This window comes from Melospiza georgiana, chromosome 20 (genome assembly GCF_028018845.1).
Source record: "Melospiza georgiana isolate bMelGeo1 chromosome 20, bMelGeo1.pri, whole genome shotgun sequence".
Lineage (NCBI taxonomy): Eukaryota > Metazoa > Chordata > Aves > Passeriformes > Passerellidae > Melospiza > Melospiza georgiana.
In genome coordinates, this window is record NC_080449.1 from 6762894 (window position 1) to 6777212 (window position 14319).

The 14319-nt window shown below is 48.8% G+C and overlaps 1 protein-coding gene across 1 annotated transcript in view; it reads right to left on the reverse strand.

The window, feature by feature from the left end:
• The window catches only part of MEGF9 (multiple EGF like domains 9), a 52392-nt gene that overhangs the window by 27839 nt on the left and 10234 nt on the right, over positions 1–14319 (reverse strand). The gene's annotated exons all lie outside the window — the stretch shown is intronic.

A 14319-nucleotide genomic window follows, 5' to 3' on the forward strand; every position in this document is an offset into this window, starting at 1 on the left:
CCCTGTGCCAGGGCATTGTAGCCATGATATTTTCTGAAAATGCCTTTCCTTCGGATTTTTTCTCCTGAGAAGCTGACAGGCCTCAGGAACAAAATGTGAACAATGGTTATCTGCTGCTGTGGAATGCAACAGGTGCATCTGGGATTGGTCTCATGTGGTTGTTTCTAATTAATGGCCAATCACAATCCAGCTGTCCGGACTGTCTCGGTCAGTCACAAGCCTTTGTTATCATTCCTTTTCTATTCTTAGCTAGCCTTCTGACGAAATCCTTTCTTCTATTCTTTTAGTATAGTTTTAATGTAATATATATCATAAAATAATAAATCAGCCTTCTGAAACATGGAGTCAGATCCTCATCTCTTCCCTCATCCTCGGACCCCAGCGAACACCACCACAGGGCATCACCACTCCCTCTGCATACCCCCATCACCACTTTAAGGATGATTTTTGCTTTAAAATGTTGAGATGATGGACAAAAACCACATTGGGAGCGCCCTGGGGTTTGAAACACCACAGCTCATGCTTGAAATCTTTCCAAGGAAGAGCTACAAGATTATGGGTGTAGCTATCTAAAATTTATCTATATATAGCTGTAAACAATGTCTTTATGTACATACACACACTTAGCCACCCTCTGACTCCAGGAGCTGACAAGCAGTAAGTGTGTAATACCAGGATAAAATCAGCAACAGGTTGCAATGCAAATTCTGAGATCCTCCACTCCACGCCACTGGAACAGCCCTGGTACCACAGAACAAACTCTGACAGGACAAACTGGCAGCAGCATCTCCCACTCCTGAAGAAGGGAAGAATCCCCAAAAATCTGCCCTCAGGGGAGCACCAAGAGCATGAAAACTGCACTTCAAAAGCTGTGGTAGAGCGGGAGAAAGGACAGGGACCTCCAGCACCTAAAGCAGACCACCCTCAGTCCTGTGGTGAGAGGGGATGGCTCTGGGGACCCAAACATTGTCTTTGGGGACACTATTATTTCTAGGGGTGCTGGAAAGCATGCACTGAACAGCTGCTTTTTTAGGAGAGAAGCAAATCTTTTGATCAAGTGGTGAATTCCCAGTCCCCCCACACGTTATTTCTTGTAATACTTTAAAGCCCCAAATGCACTGAAGAGAACAAATTCTCCCTGGCAATTTGTTTCTGCCAAGAGCTTTATCTCTGTTCTTTCACTGCAAAATATTTAGTGCCTTAATAATTTAAAGTCTTCTTCTGCCAAGACTGAATTATAAACAAGGATTATTTGCAGAAATAGTGCATAAAGCATCAGGGGCTTTACACAACTGCTGGTGTTTGTTATTGCCTGAGAAGAGCCAGTATGCAGGGCACTTCAGGGAGAGAGGAGAGGCCAGGTCCTCATCCCAAGAAAACTTGACTTAAAGCTCTTTTTCTTGTCATCCATGTTCTTCCAGCACACAAAGAACTGTGAGTTATTTAGCTTTATTACTGCACCATAGGATCTCCACAGAAGCCATGTTGTCCCTATACACCTGTGAAATTGCACCTAAATTTTCTTCAATCCAAACTATCAGGTAGGACAAACACCTCAAGATCCAATTATCCACTTCAGCAGCCACTTCACATAATGAGCTAAATTCCCAGCTCAATTATCCAAGCAGAACCATATCGATTTGGGCACTTGGGTTCCTCTCTCCCACCAGAGCAGAAACCACAAAAACTTGAGCAACAGCGCTCAGGAGTTTGTCAAACATGCATCAAAACAAACTTCCCTTTCAGAACTCAACATGTGGCACCATTGGACCTGGCAGACTTGATCAAGGGAAGAAAATGAGCATTGTGTCCATTCTAATGGCATGGGAGGCACTGACAGGGCAGGTCCCGCACAGGGGGATGAGCAGCTCCATGTGGAGACCACCCCTGTGCTCCATCAAAGCCAGAGCCACCATCCTGACACTCCAGATGGAGGGCTGGATGGACAGGGCAGTGCTTGAGGATGGTCCCTATCAGCACCATGGAGCTCTGCCCCATCACTTATGCCCCAGCAGGACAGCAGCACCTTGAACTTGAACTTGACTTTGTAGCACCCATTGCTTTCCATCCAATGCTCCTGCCCATCAAAATTGTCCCAATTCAGGTTAGGCTCTGCCTGAGCTACCAAATTCAACAGCAGCACAGCCACCAGTGCAATGGCAGTGCCCCAGGAGAGTGAGAAATGCTGCAATAATCCAAAATAACACTGGCAAAACACCTTTTGCTTGGTGGAGCCTGGTTCTGCTAGCGATGGGGACAGCAGCTGTGAAATCACCCCAGGTGTGTGCTACGGCACAAATCAGCAGATCCAGAAGTTGTCCCCAAAAGGGTCAATTCCTTGAAGACCCCACCTCCCCCATGACCCCAGAGACCTCTGGGAAGGGATGGTGGTCCCAGGTGGGGGAACAGCATCCCACATGGTTCCTGCCCACCCCAAATGCATCCAGCCCTGCTCACACGTGGATGCAGCAGCCCCAAAACACCCCAGAGCTCTGTGGTGGGGCAGGGGAGGAGATTCAGGCAGCAGCACTGGAATCTGAGCTCCATCCAGGACAAGGGCTGCACAAGGATGTAGCAGGCCATGGAAACCTGAGGGCTGATTTTAAGGACACTTTGCTGTCCCCACAGCAGCCGGGTGGCAGAAGGTGACAATGCCCTGAGCCAGAACAGGAACTGATAACAAACATCTGCCCTGGGCTCTGGGAACACAGTAAAGAGGATGAGCACTACAGAAGAAAATCAGGGAACACTGTCCTGGCTTCTGGCCACAGCCTGGGTTTTAGGAGCCTTTGTTCAGTTTTCTCAGGCTGGTGTTTTGCTTTTGAAGATAACCTTCAAAAATACCTCACTGAGAGCTTTTGTGAAGGCAAAGGAAAGAAGAGGGTGGATGAGCCCCAGGATGTCCCACTCCAGACTGCACAGTCATGGTGGGAGGGTTGTGTTGAGGCTGGGACAACACCACCAGCAAGGGAGCCAAGGGCAAGGACCTCTCAGGGGTGAGGCACTGCTCCAAGCTCTGACTCTTCTCATTTGCTGTCCTGACTCATCCTTGCTCTGCCTCAGTTTCCCCATCTCAGGGTGTTCCCCTGCCCCCCAGGGCCTCCCAGCCCTGCTCGTCTCTGCCTGTTCCCCATTGCTAAACCACCAAGGTTCCCTTCCTTCCCCACAGAGCACCACACTACAGCTCCGAGCACTTGGCTATCACAGATAAAACCCACCACCTTTGCTCACGAAGGGATTGACAGGCTCTAATTAATTAACAGCACAAGGATGTTTTGAGGCCCAAGAATAGAGGCAGCATAAAAAGCCAAACACCTCTCCCTCCATTCAGGAACAATATTTCACCTTCACTTGGAGGAAGGTGGAATGGAAGGAAAGATTCCTTATTTGGGAAGCAAGGGGCATGCTGCTGTGTGAAGACAGATTTAATATTCAATTTCAGTTAGCCCCAACCTAAAATCAATTCATTTTTAGTATGCAAAAGCCATAAGTTAGCAATAAGCTGGAGAATAGATGTTTTATGTTATATTGGGTCTACACCATGTAAATAGCACTGAGACAACCAAGAACCCCCAGGTCTGAGGGTGCCCTGTGACCCCTCAGTGTGGCCACCTCAAACTCCCCTATCCACCCCTAATAAAGATCTCAGCCTCCAAATCCCATCCCAGTGCAAACCCCAACTCTGCAAACCCCAGCAAACACCCCAGCCTGTGCCAGATCCATCAACACCCCACACCCCTTCATCTCCCACCCCCTCCTAGTAATTAACCAGGGCTTATTCTGATGGAAAAATCCTTCCTCAAATTACTTCCTTCACATCCTTTCAGCTTTGCAGTGTTTTAAGTTTTCACACATTTTATAAGCACCATTCCTCCTCCTTTCCAAGCCACTTAATGAATGAATAATTTAGAAAACAGGTGAAATATTTACAAAGGGTAAAGAAGCCAACACTGTGAAAGGCACGAAGGTCTCTGTGAAACCACATTAACTGGGGACATCCTGAACCAGAGCAGGTCCTGAATGAGCTCAGCTGCTCCCTGGGAGCCAGCCTGGAAAACCCAAGGTGCACATTTTTGATTATAAGAACATGCAGCTGTAAGCTGTGGAGGCCCACAGATGCTATTTATTGTCCTGCTGCAAAGGCATCCCCAAGGAGACAGACATTTTCTGTTCTCCAGAATAGATGAAAGGGGAAAAAAAAAACCAAAATAATTTCTAACCTGGAGGTACTGTTGGGTTTTTGGGAGCCAGAGGTGCAGCCCCAGTTTGGCACCTGCAGCTCTGAAGCCAACACAGCCCAGTAAGAACCTCACCCCCCAAATATTCCCCAGATATCCTAAAGGATTTAAACCACTGCACACAACAGCATCCCATCCCTGGAAAGGCTTTGTTTTTATATTAATTTAGCAGTTTTCCCTCTTCCCCAGACTTCATTTCCAAATTCAAGCCCTACCTTCTCTCCCATTTCCCCTTCTCAATCCCTCTGCAGGCACCACTCCTGACAAGACAGGAATAAAGGGATCAGGCAGCAGGTTTAAAAATCTATCCAAAGTCATTTCCTTTCCCCTTGCAATTAAATTGTGGAGCTCATTGTCAGGGGATGTTCTGGCTGCCAGAAATACCTGTGGCTTCAAAGCAGGGCTGGAAAAGCTCACAGAGGACAGGTCCACTGGTGGCTGTTAAACACAGGGATCTGGAGGAAGCATCCTGATGGGAAAGGCTCTGAAACTCTGTCCAGAACAGTCAGGATCATGCCCTGTCCTCTTGGCATCATCTTCTGGCCTTTCTTGGGTTTGCTCTGAGCCAGCCTGGCAGTTCTATTTTCTCCTGGTTTGCAATGTTCCAGTTCTTCCCCCAAACACACAAATCCCCCTTAAAGAGTTGGGCACTGCTCTTTGCACTGGGAATTTCTCCTCATTACAGCCAAAGGCACAGCTGTGCTGCACCACTGCTCTGTCTTTCCCTTTGTCTCCCAACAGGCTCTTTCCCTTCCCCCTGAGAAGGCGTTTCATCCCCTCAGCACAGTGCACTGATGTGCCAAACCTCCCCACAAGGGGATGAGGGTCAGGACAGTGGGATGGTGACAGTAGGCAAGAGCCAGCTGTCAAAAGGGGAGGTCCCATCCTACCCAGCCCTTGTCAAACAATTCCCTGAGCTCCAGCCCATCCCTTCCATGTCTCTGATGCACCACAGTGTGGTCCAGTCTGCCCTGGACTGGAATTTGGGTTCAGCTCCATCACTCCTCACTTGGATGCGCCTCTACTGATGCTCTGAGTGCAGGAGTTGTTATCTCAGTGCTTTGGCCTCCAACCTTTCCCCACAGCTGCAGCAGATCTGAGAGGGCACAGCCTGGCAGAGCTCTCCCCCAGGGAGCTGGAGAACATCTGCCATGGGCTGAGAGCTCCTGCAGGAACAGCCCAGAGAGGAGCTGGTGCATTGGAGCTTCCCTAAGAGAGGAGTTCTGCCAAATCCCAGAACTCACTCCCATCCAGACAGCACTCAGCACAAAATGAGAGTCAACTCTTGCATCATGAAGGTGCACTCAAGTGCTCACACCTGTAATTTACTCTCACTTCAGGCTACAATGCAAAGCCTTAGTGGCAGGAAGAGTATCTCTGCCTATCCCCAAAAAAATTTATATACACATAGGAGTGTCTTCTGTTATTCTGCACCACTTTGCTACTGAGTGCCACATCCTGGGCACTCACAGCCTCCATCAAGCTCCAGGCTCTGCAGAGTCAGGTGCTGATGGTGAAGAGAACTTTGTTCACATTAATGCTGTTAAGAGTGTTGGAGTCACTTGTGTTGTTCCATAAAAGGCTTTTACAGGTCAACAAGGGGGAAAAAACAACAATTTCTCAATTCATATACATCACTTGTAACGTCATTAGAAGATTAAACACATCTGTTGAGGAATATTCTATCAGATTAAATCTCACTTATCACTTGGAAAGCAGCACAAAGCCAAGGTCCCAACTTTGGGGTCAGCAGCAGCTGCACAAGCATTTTTATCAGCCTGGAGCAGACAGGTTTGGGGCTTCAGCCAAACCCCTGTGTCAGTCCAAAGGGATGGAGATCACTCCCCACCAGAGCCCACAGCCTCCCCAGCCATGAACAAACCAGAACCCTGAGACCCTCCCCAAAGGCAGAGGCTGCTCAGTCTCTGGGACTGCTTATTTCTAGTCCTCCCCTGCACCTGCATGTGGTTTCTGAGCAGTTCCTGAAAGCTGCTCCACACAGAGCAATTTTGTTGCTTTTTCCTCCTTTTTGATGCTAAACAAGTCAGCAACCGGTGCAGAGAGCTTTGAACCTGCTCGTTCCCCAGTAAAGCTGCATCAAAAGTCAGACTCACAGGTGTAAAGCTGTCTTGGGAGACTAAAGGATAAAACCCTGTAAACATCAGGGGGAAAAAAAAAGAAAGAAAAATATGGATTTTGATTAACTCAGTGTTCCTCCTGCACTGGGAGATCCCCAGCTCACAGCTCTAACACCTGAGGAGCTCCCATGGATGGGACAAGGAGATGTCAGGAGAACAGGAGGGGTCCTGGAGTCATTAAGATCCAGGTAACAGGGCAGGAAAGCTGTGCAGGGGGGATTACACAGCTGCAGCTGAGGAATTATTCATTCCTATAGAACAATAAGTTTCCACAGGCAGACAAACCCTCCGGGGTCTCTTACGAAGCAGACTGTGCACAAAGAGGAATGTGGCCCTAAAATGTTTATGATACAAGAAACTACAGTAACTTCAAACAGACCAAATACATACTTGAGGATTAAAACCTCCACAGTTTTAAAAAAAATAAAAATGAATCCAAGCCTTTTAATTAATTTAAAAATAGTTTTGTTGGCGTTCTACTTTAGTTGATTAAATTTTCCCCGCTAATATTTCCACAAACGTCTGCAACCATATAAATATTCCATGTTTCTGTTTGAAAATCTCTGTACTTTTTACCACCCAGTGTGTGACACAGCCAGCCCAGCACCGGGTTTAGAGATAAACAGGGTGAAAACTGACTTTGGCAAAGCACACAGAACCCTGGCAGCTCATCCCCTCCTGACAGATACACTTGCGTGGCACCTCGCAGGAAACTGAATTGTTTTGTCAGCAAAATGCTTTCACTGGATGATCGAGACACCTCACACAGGATGGGGCTGGGAATTTATGAGCAGATTCCAATTTTAGTCTCTATCGACCATGGCCCAGCAGAGCAGGGGATTAGGAGGAGCTGCATGAATAATATGAACTATAATCATCTGCTGAAGGCTCTGCGTGCTCTGATTCCTGCAAAAAGTAATTAAACTCCCAAACTTTGCTCGGTGCTTCGGGGAGCTGCAACTAATGAATGAACACGTTAATTTATGGGAGATTTAAGGCTCTTCAGAGAAAATCCTCAGCAGGAAGCATCCTTCCAAACCCTGAGCAGGAACCGTCCTTCCAAGTGTTTGTGTTTGGGCTGTAAGGTTGTGCTGTGTGAATAACCAGCAAGAAAACAGAGATGAGCTCGGGTAACACCCCTCGATCATATCCTACCCCAGAGACTCCTCTGGGCAAGACCAGGGAGAACAGGGGATGGATCTGCCCAGAGACAGGAGCTGCAACTAATGAATGAACACGTTAATTTATGGGAGATTTAAGGCTCTTCAGAGAAAACCCTCAGCAGGAACCATCCTTCCAAGTGTTTGTGTTTGGGCTGTAAGGTTGTGCTGTGTGAATAGCCAGCAAGAAAACAGAGATGAGCTCGGGTAACACTCCTCGATCATATCCTACCCCAGAGACTCCTCTGGGCAAGACCAAGGAGAACAGGCTCAAACCTTTTGTTTGAGTAACAGCTGGGTTTGCTGAGAAGCAAAACTTTCTTTTGCTGCTGCTGGCAGATCCAGGCAGGGGCAGGAGCAGCAGCACAGCCACCCCACACTCCAGGGATGCAGCAGAGCAGAGATTCTGTCCAGCCTGCAGGGGATGGATCTGCCCAGAGGCAGGAGCTGCAACTAATGCATGAACACGTTAATTTATGGGAGATTTAAGGTTCTTCAGAGAAAACCCTGAGCAGGAACCGTCCTTCCAAGTGTTTGTGTTTGGGCTGAGCAGGAACCGTCCTTCCAAGTGCCCTCCCAACCATCCTTCCAAACCGTGAGCAGGAACCATCCTTCCAAGTGTTTGTAAAGTTGTGCTGTGTGAATAACCAGCAAGAAAACAGAGATGAGCTGGGGAATAAACTCGGGTAACACCCCTTGATCACATCCCACCCTTCCCAGCAGGGCCCCCAGAGACTCCTCTGGGCAAGACCAGGGAGAACAGGATCAAAACTTTTTGTCCAGCCTGCAAGGGATGGATCTGCCCAGAGGCAGGAGCTGCCTCCTGCCTGCACATTTGCCTGACACCATTCAGCTACTTCAAACCAAAACCCATTGCTGCAGGGCATGCAGCTTCCCAGAGCCTTCTCCCCTCCAGATACAACAGATCCTCCTCTCCCAAGTCACTGCAATCAACTCCTGATGCTCCCAGTGCCAGCTTCAGCTCTGGCAGGAATGGATGTGACCTCCAAGCTCCTCCTTCCAGAGCCAGCCTGGGGCTGAGCACCCACAGAAAACCCAACCCAGGAGCTCTGTGGGTGCTGCTGAGCAGGGTTTGTCATCCCCAGCCGTGGCTCACATTGCCTGGGAGAACAAAAGGGAATGGCCAAGTCCAGGCTGCTGGAAAGCCATTTCCTGCTGAGCACAGAAATCCCAGAGTAGGTGGTGACACATCTGCTGCTGAAGGGTGAGGACAGTGACAGCCTCCCTCCCCCATGCAGGTACACCATGTACAAGCTGCAGGGCTGGGGTCTCTTGGGAGGTTCCCAGGAAGGTGCCAAGCACACACATGGCTGATCTCACTGCAAAACACAGTGCTGTTTTTGTTGTGATGCCATAACTCCACTTCTTTACACCAGGTGTATCCAGCTCCTCACTGGTGCATGGAGGGAGCTGCAGCTTTGCCTCTCTGACCTTGGGCAGAGCTACCAAAGCTCAGCCCAGCTTGGGATGAATGTGGCCACAAGTTATCCTTCCTCTCTCCCTCATTTACAGCACTCTTACACCGGGAGGGAAGACAAAACAAAAGCAAGGAGATGCCAACAGCAACAGCACAACCCATAATTGAGTATAAAAACGCTTGGAGTGCATCCTCCCCAAGCAGAGGAGTGTTCTGCATCTCCTGGAAGCAGGAGCTGCTCCTGGATGGCTGCCACAGCCCCTCACCCTGCTCTGGGAATGGTTTTCACCCTTAGGGACAGACAGCACAAGCATCAGGCCCAGGTTTCTCTCCCAGCATGCAGGAATTATTTTTAAATGCTCTAACCATTCCCCAGGCTGAGAGATGCACTCCAAGGGAGGCTCTGGACACCCACAAGAGGCAGAAGATGGACCAAGGAGGGGTCACATTGCTGTGAGAGGAAATGCTCTCCACACAGGGAAGGGGCTCATTGTTCATGGCTTGGCACACAGACAGCAAGAGGCATTTTTGCAACATTTTTTTTTAACCTTTTTTCTTAATAAGAAAGAGAAGGAAGACTTGCTTTGGAGGGTTTCAGGCTATTTTATGTTGAAGCCTGTGGTGAAAATCTGGAATGAAAACTTTCATCAGTGACTCCAGCAGGTGCCCAGGGCAGTTCCTTTCAAGATTCAGCTCCTCCAGCCAAGCAGCAAAGGGACAGACCCGTTAACAAAGGCACCTTTTATCCACAGTGTTAATAAACACTAACTGAAAGTGTTAATAAAAAGAAACTTTCCAGAGCCTGAGCTATGACCCCAGCTTGTCTCAGCTCTTTGCATTTTCAAGCTTGGAGATGAAGCAAAACCCAGCAAATCCCAGGATTCATTCCCAATACACATCCCTAATTCTTCTCTACTCTAAACAAACATATTGAAATGCAGACTTTTATTCATCACAAACAGCAAAGTATCTTTGTTCCTCTCTCCCTCCCTTTAAAGGCCATGCAGAGGAAGGGAGACAGGAGAAGAAAACCCTTTGACAGCCTGCAGCCAGCAAGTCCTGCTCCTCTCACTGCTCCCAAGCTTGGTTCCAAGTTTAATAAAGGTGTTTTGTCTCCTTGCTTAATAAGTGGAATTACCATAGCAGAAAGCCCAGCGGGGGAAAGGGATAGCACAGAGCATGAGTAATCACAACTGGTTTGGGGCAGGTTTTGCCATTTGGGTCCTGTTTCAAGGTTATGATGACATAGTGCTATGGGCTGGATTGGAGTTACCACAACTCCTGCCAGACAAGGAGTTGTAAGTTACAACGTGAGCTGCTGGGACAGAGCAAGGAAAATGTCATCTGAGATGGGAAGAGAAGTTTCCTGTTCCTTACATTTTATTCCCTTATTTTATAATGCAGCCTTGCACTTGCCCTGCTGTACTTTTCACAGTGGTGCCTTTAACTCCAGCTCAGAGCAAGTGACTTAAATTCCCACATTCAGAACTTGTTTCACACCTTTGTTCTCAGCCAGCACCTGCCAAACTGGGTCGTAGACAATGCAGCCAGACAAAATTTGCTGGCAAATCCATGGAGGAGAAGCCAAGCTTTCAAAGAGGGAACTGATATGGGTCAGGACACGTCATGGAAAAAGACACCTGGATGGAGAAAGTCATCACTTATCACTGGAAACAGGGGACTGCAGCAGATCCAGTATCATCTGCAGAGGGGAGCAGCCAGCATGGTGCAGCTCAGCTGTACTGCAGAACTTCTTCCAGCAACTGCAGCCGTGGCATGAATTTAAAGAGCATAAAATCCCCCCTGCACAGAGAGAGGGGCAGAGCCCACCTGCCAGCCCCTGCCTCCCCTTACCTCTGCTTGGAGCCCCAAGCCCTGCAGCACATGGATGACTCCACTCAGGGCTGAATATCAGCTTCTCTTTCCCCTCTCCTGAGTCACTGTGGATGGACATTGCAGCTCCATCTGTCCTAGCTCCTGCCTCAGCCACGAGGTATTTATTACCTGTATTTATTTCCAGCAATAGCTCTCCTACCAAAGGGAAATGTTTCCATTAAACAGCACAAGTTCAGCAACCACAAACAAACAGTAACTTAAAGCCTAAGCCAATTCTCTGAAACCTCCACAATAAATACCAGGTCATTCAGGAAAGTACAACAGACAACAGCCCTGTGCCACAGAACACCCAAATCCTCTGTAAATAGGCAAAACCTTTAAAAGTGTGATGGGAAGGATGGAGGCAGCCCCGTGCAGCATTCCCCATCTCACCCACAGCTCAGGCACTGAGCTGAGCCCAAGCCTGAGCCAAGATGCTGAAAGCAAAGCAGTGATTTACAGAGCCAGAGCTGAGCCCTCCAGCATCACCAAGGGGAATTACCCTCAGCAGCAGCAGCACACTCAGTCTGGGGCTGGCAAAACCAAGCCTGATCCCAAAGCCTGATCTTTGAGCCAAAGAAATGCTCCAAACCACAGAGCTTCCTCTGCAGCCAATGGGTCAGCTAGGAGAGGTTTGTTGACATTTCTATCTTGACCATTTCCTCATTTTTGAGGGCTTCATAATGACTGTTTTGGCATTGCAGGAGGAGGAGCAGTGCCTCCTCTTCCACCAGCTCTGCTGTCAGAAAGAATCAAGGTGAAAGGAGGATCTGAGCCCCACCTGCAAAGAGGCACCCAAAATCCTACAGAACCAGGGAGCTGCCAGTGCCTGACACAGCCCTGAGACTCTGCTTTGGCAGGGCCAACACTGCACCCACTGAAAATATAAATGTATCACCTGGAATTACAGATACACAGGTGGGAGAGATGCCAAAGTTCCTGTACAAAGCTCATGTACATCCTGAGAGTGGACACAGGGGATCATCTCAGAGTGACCACAAAACCACGGGTGGTGAAGCAGAGAGGAGAGCAGAAATTCTCCAGTACCTGAACTTGAACTCACCATCCACACATCTCCTGGAAAGCTTCTAAGGGGTCTGTAAACCAAAAATTAGGAAGAGCCACTGCTCCAGACATCCCTTGCCACCAAACTGAGGTGCTGGGGGAAGGCTCTCTCCTGTCACTCCATCCATGCCATGAGCTCACTGCCTTCCACAGGGAAGTCAGTACCACCCCTGTAACTGACTGTCCCTTCAGAGACTGGTCCATTTGTTGTTTATCTTTCATTTTAAATGGATCAGACATGTACAAAAGCCTCCCTTGAAAAGGAACAAGCAAGATGTGAAAAGGATGGGAAGATCCAACTGCCAGGTGTCAGCACTAATCCACGTCAAAGGGCACGCTGTCAACAACTCACTGGGAACTTCCAGGAGGAAGAAAATGCTCAGAATGAAACAGTTCAGACCAGATAAATGTTTGTCATTCATTATCTGGAGTCAAACTTGGATTTCTCAACAACACAGCCAAGACAAAGCAAGCAAATTAAGGAGAGAACATCTTTTGCAGGGAGCTCCATGCCAGGCATGCAGCCTGCCCTTGAAGGCAGCAAGGCTGGAGGCAGGGGAAGGCTCTGTTTGCCTTTCTCCAATAACAGGTATTTAGTTTTCTACGTCACTTTGCTTTATCATAGCCTGAAACCTGGCCCAGCACCCAGCTCCACCTCCCCATCTGCTCCCTGTGCCAGCTGGCCCTGTGGCCCAGGGGATGCTGAGCCAGCCATGGGGATGCCACACAGCCCAGCAGCTCCCCAGACCCAAACTGGGCACCCCCAGCCCTGTCTGGGAACTCCCCTCCTTGTGAACATTCATGTCACAGTGTGATTTACCCTGCTGGAAAACCCCACAGGGCAGATCTCAATGTGACACGGATGTTCACAGGGAGGGGAGTGCTGGGAGCACTCATGTCCAAGTGAGGTGAGGAGCTGGAAACATGGCAAATTCCCCCCTACATTCTTCCTTAAGTGCTGGGACTGGGAAAAACATGGCAAATTCCCCCTCAGATCCTTCTTCAAGTATTGCAACTGGGAAAAAACACGGCAAATCCCTCCTAGATCCTTCCTCAAGTGTTGGGAATGGGAGAAAACATGGCAAATTCCTCCTCAGATCCTTCCTCAAGTATTGCAACTGGGAAAAAACATGGCAAATTCCCCCTCAGATCCTTCCTCAAGTGTTGGGACTGGGAAAAAAACATGGCAAATTCCTCCTCAGATCCTTCCTCAAGTGTTGGGAATGGGAGAAAACATGGCAAATTCCTCCTCAGATCCTTCCTCAAGTGTTGGGAATGGGAGAAAACATGGCAAATTCCCCCTCAGATCCTTCCTCAAGTGTTGGGAATGGGAGAAAACATGGCAAAATTCCTCCTCAGATCCTTCCTCAAGTATTGGGGCTGGGAAAAAACATGGCAAATTCCCCTCTAGAACCTTCCTCAAGTGTTGGGAATGGGAGAAAACATGGCAAATTCCTCCTAGATCCTTCCTCAAGTATTGGGGCTGGGAAAAAACATGGCAAATCCCCCCCTAGATCCTTCCTCAAGTGTTGGGGCTGGGAAAAAACATGGCAAATTCCCCCTCCTAGATCCTTCCTCAAGTGTTGGGACTGGGAAAAAACATGGCAAATTCCTCCTAGATCCTTCCTCAAGTGTTGGGAATGGGAGAAAACATGGCAAATTCCCCCTCAGAACCTTCCTCAAGTGTTGGGGCTGGGAAAAACATGGCAAATTCCCCCTCAGATCCTTCCTCAAGTATTGGGGCTTGGAAAAAACATGGCAAATTCCTCCTCAGATCCTTCCTCAAGTGTTGGGACTGGGAAAAAACATGCCAAATTCTCCTCTAGAACCTTCCTCAAGTGTTGGGGCTGGGAAAAAACATGGCAAATCCCTCCTAGATCCTTCCTCAAGTGTTGGGAATGGGAGAAAACATGGCAAATTCCTCCTAGATCCTTCCTCAAGTGTTAGGACTGGGAAAAACATGGCAAATTCCCCCTCAGATCCTTCCTCAAGTGTTAGGACTGGGAAAAACATGGCAAATTCCCCCTCAGATCCTTCCTCAAGTGTTGGGGCTGGGAAAAAACATGGCAAATTCCCCTCTAGAACCTTCCTCAAATATTGGGGCTGGTAAAAAACCCACTGGCCATGGCAGGGCAGGGCACAAAGCTGGGGAGGCTCCAGCAAAGCATCACCTGTGCTGGCAGCAAGTGAGACATACCCAGCCAGCAGGTCAGTGTGCTCCATTTCAACTCCACCACCTTCCAGCTTGGACAAACCACTGGAGCACACCCTCCTTATGCTTTCCTCAGGTTCCTGTTGCCCCCAGCCCAGCTGCCCAGAGGCCAGGCTGCAGTTTGGGGTGGGAAGGGGTGCATGGCAATCCCTCCTCCTGCCCCCCAGGCACTGCCAGCTGGGGCATTGTGCAA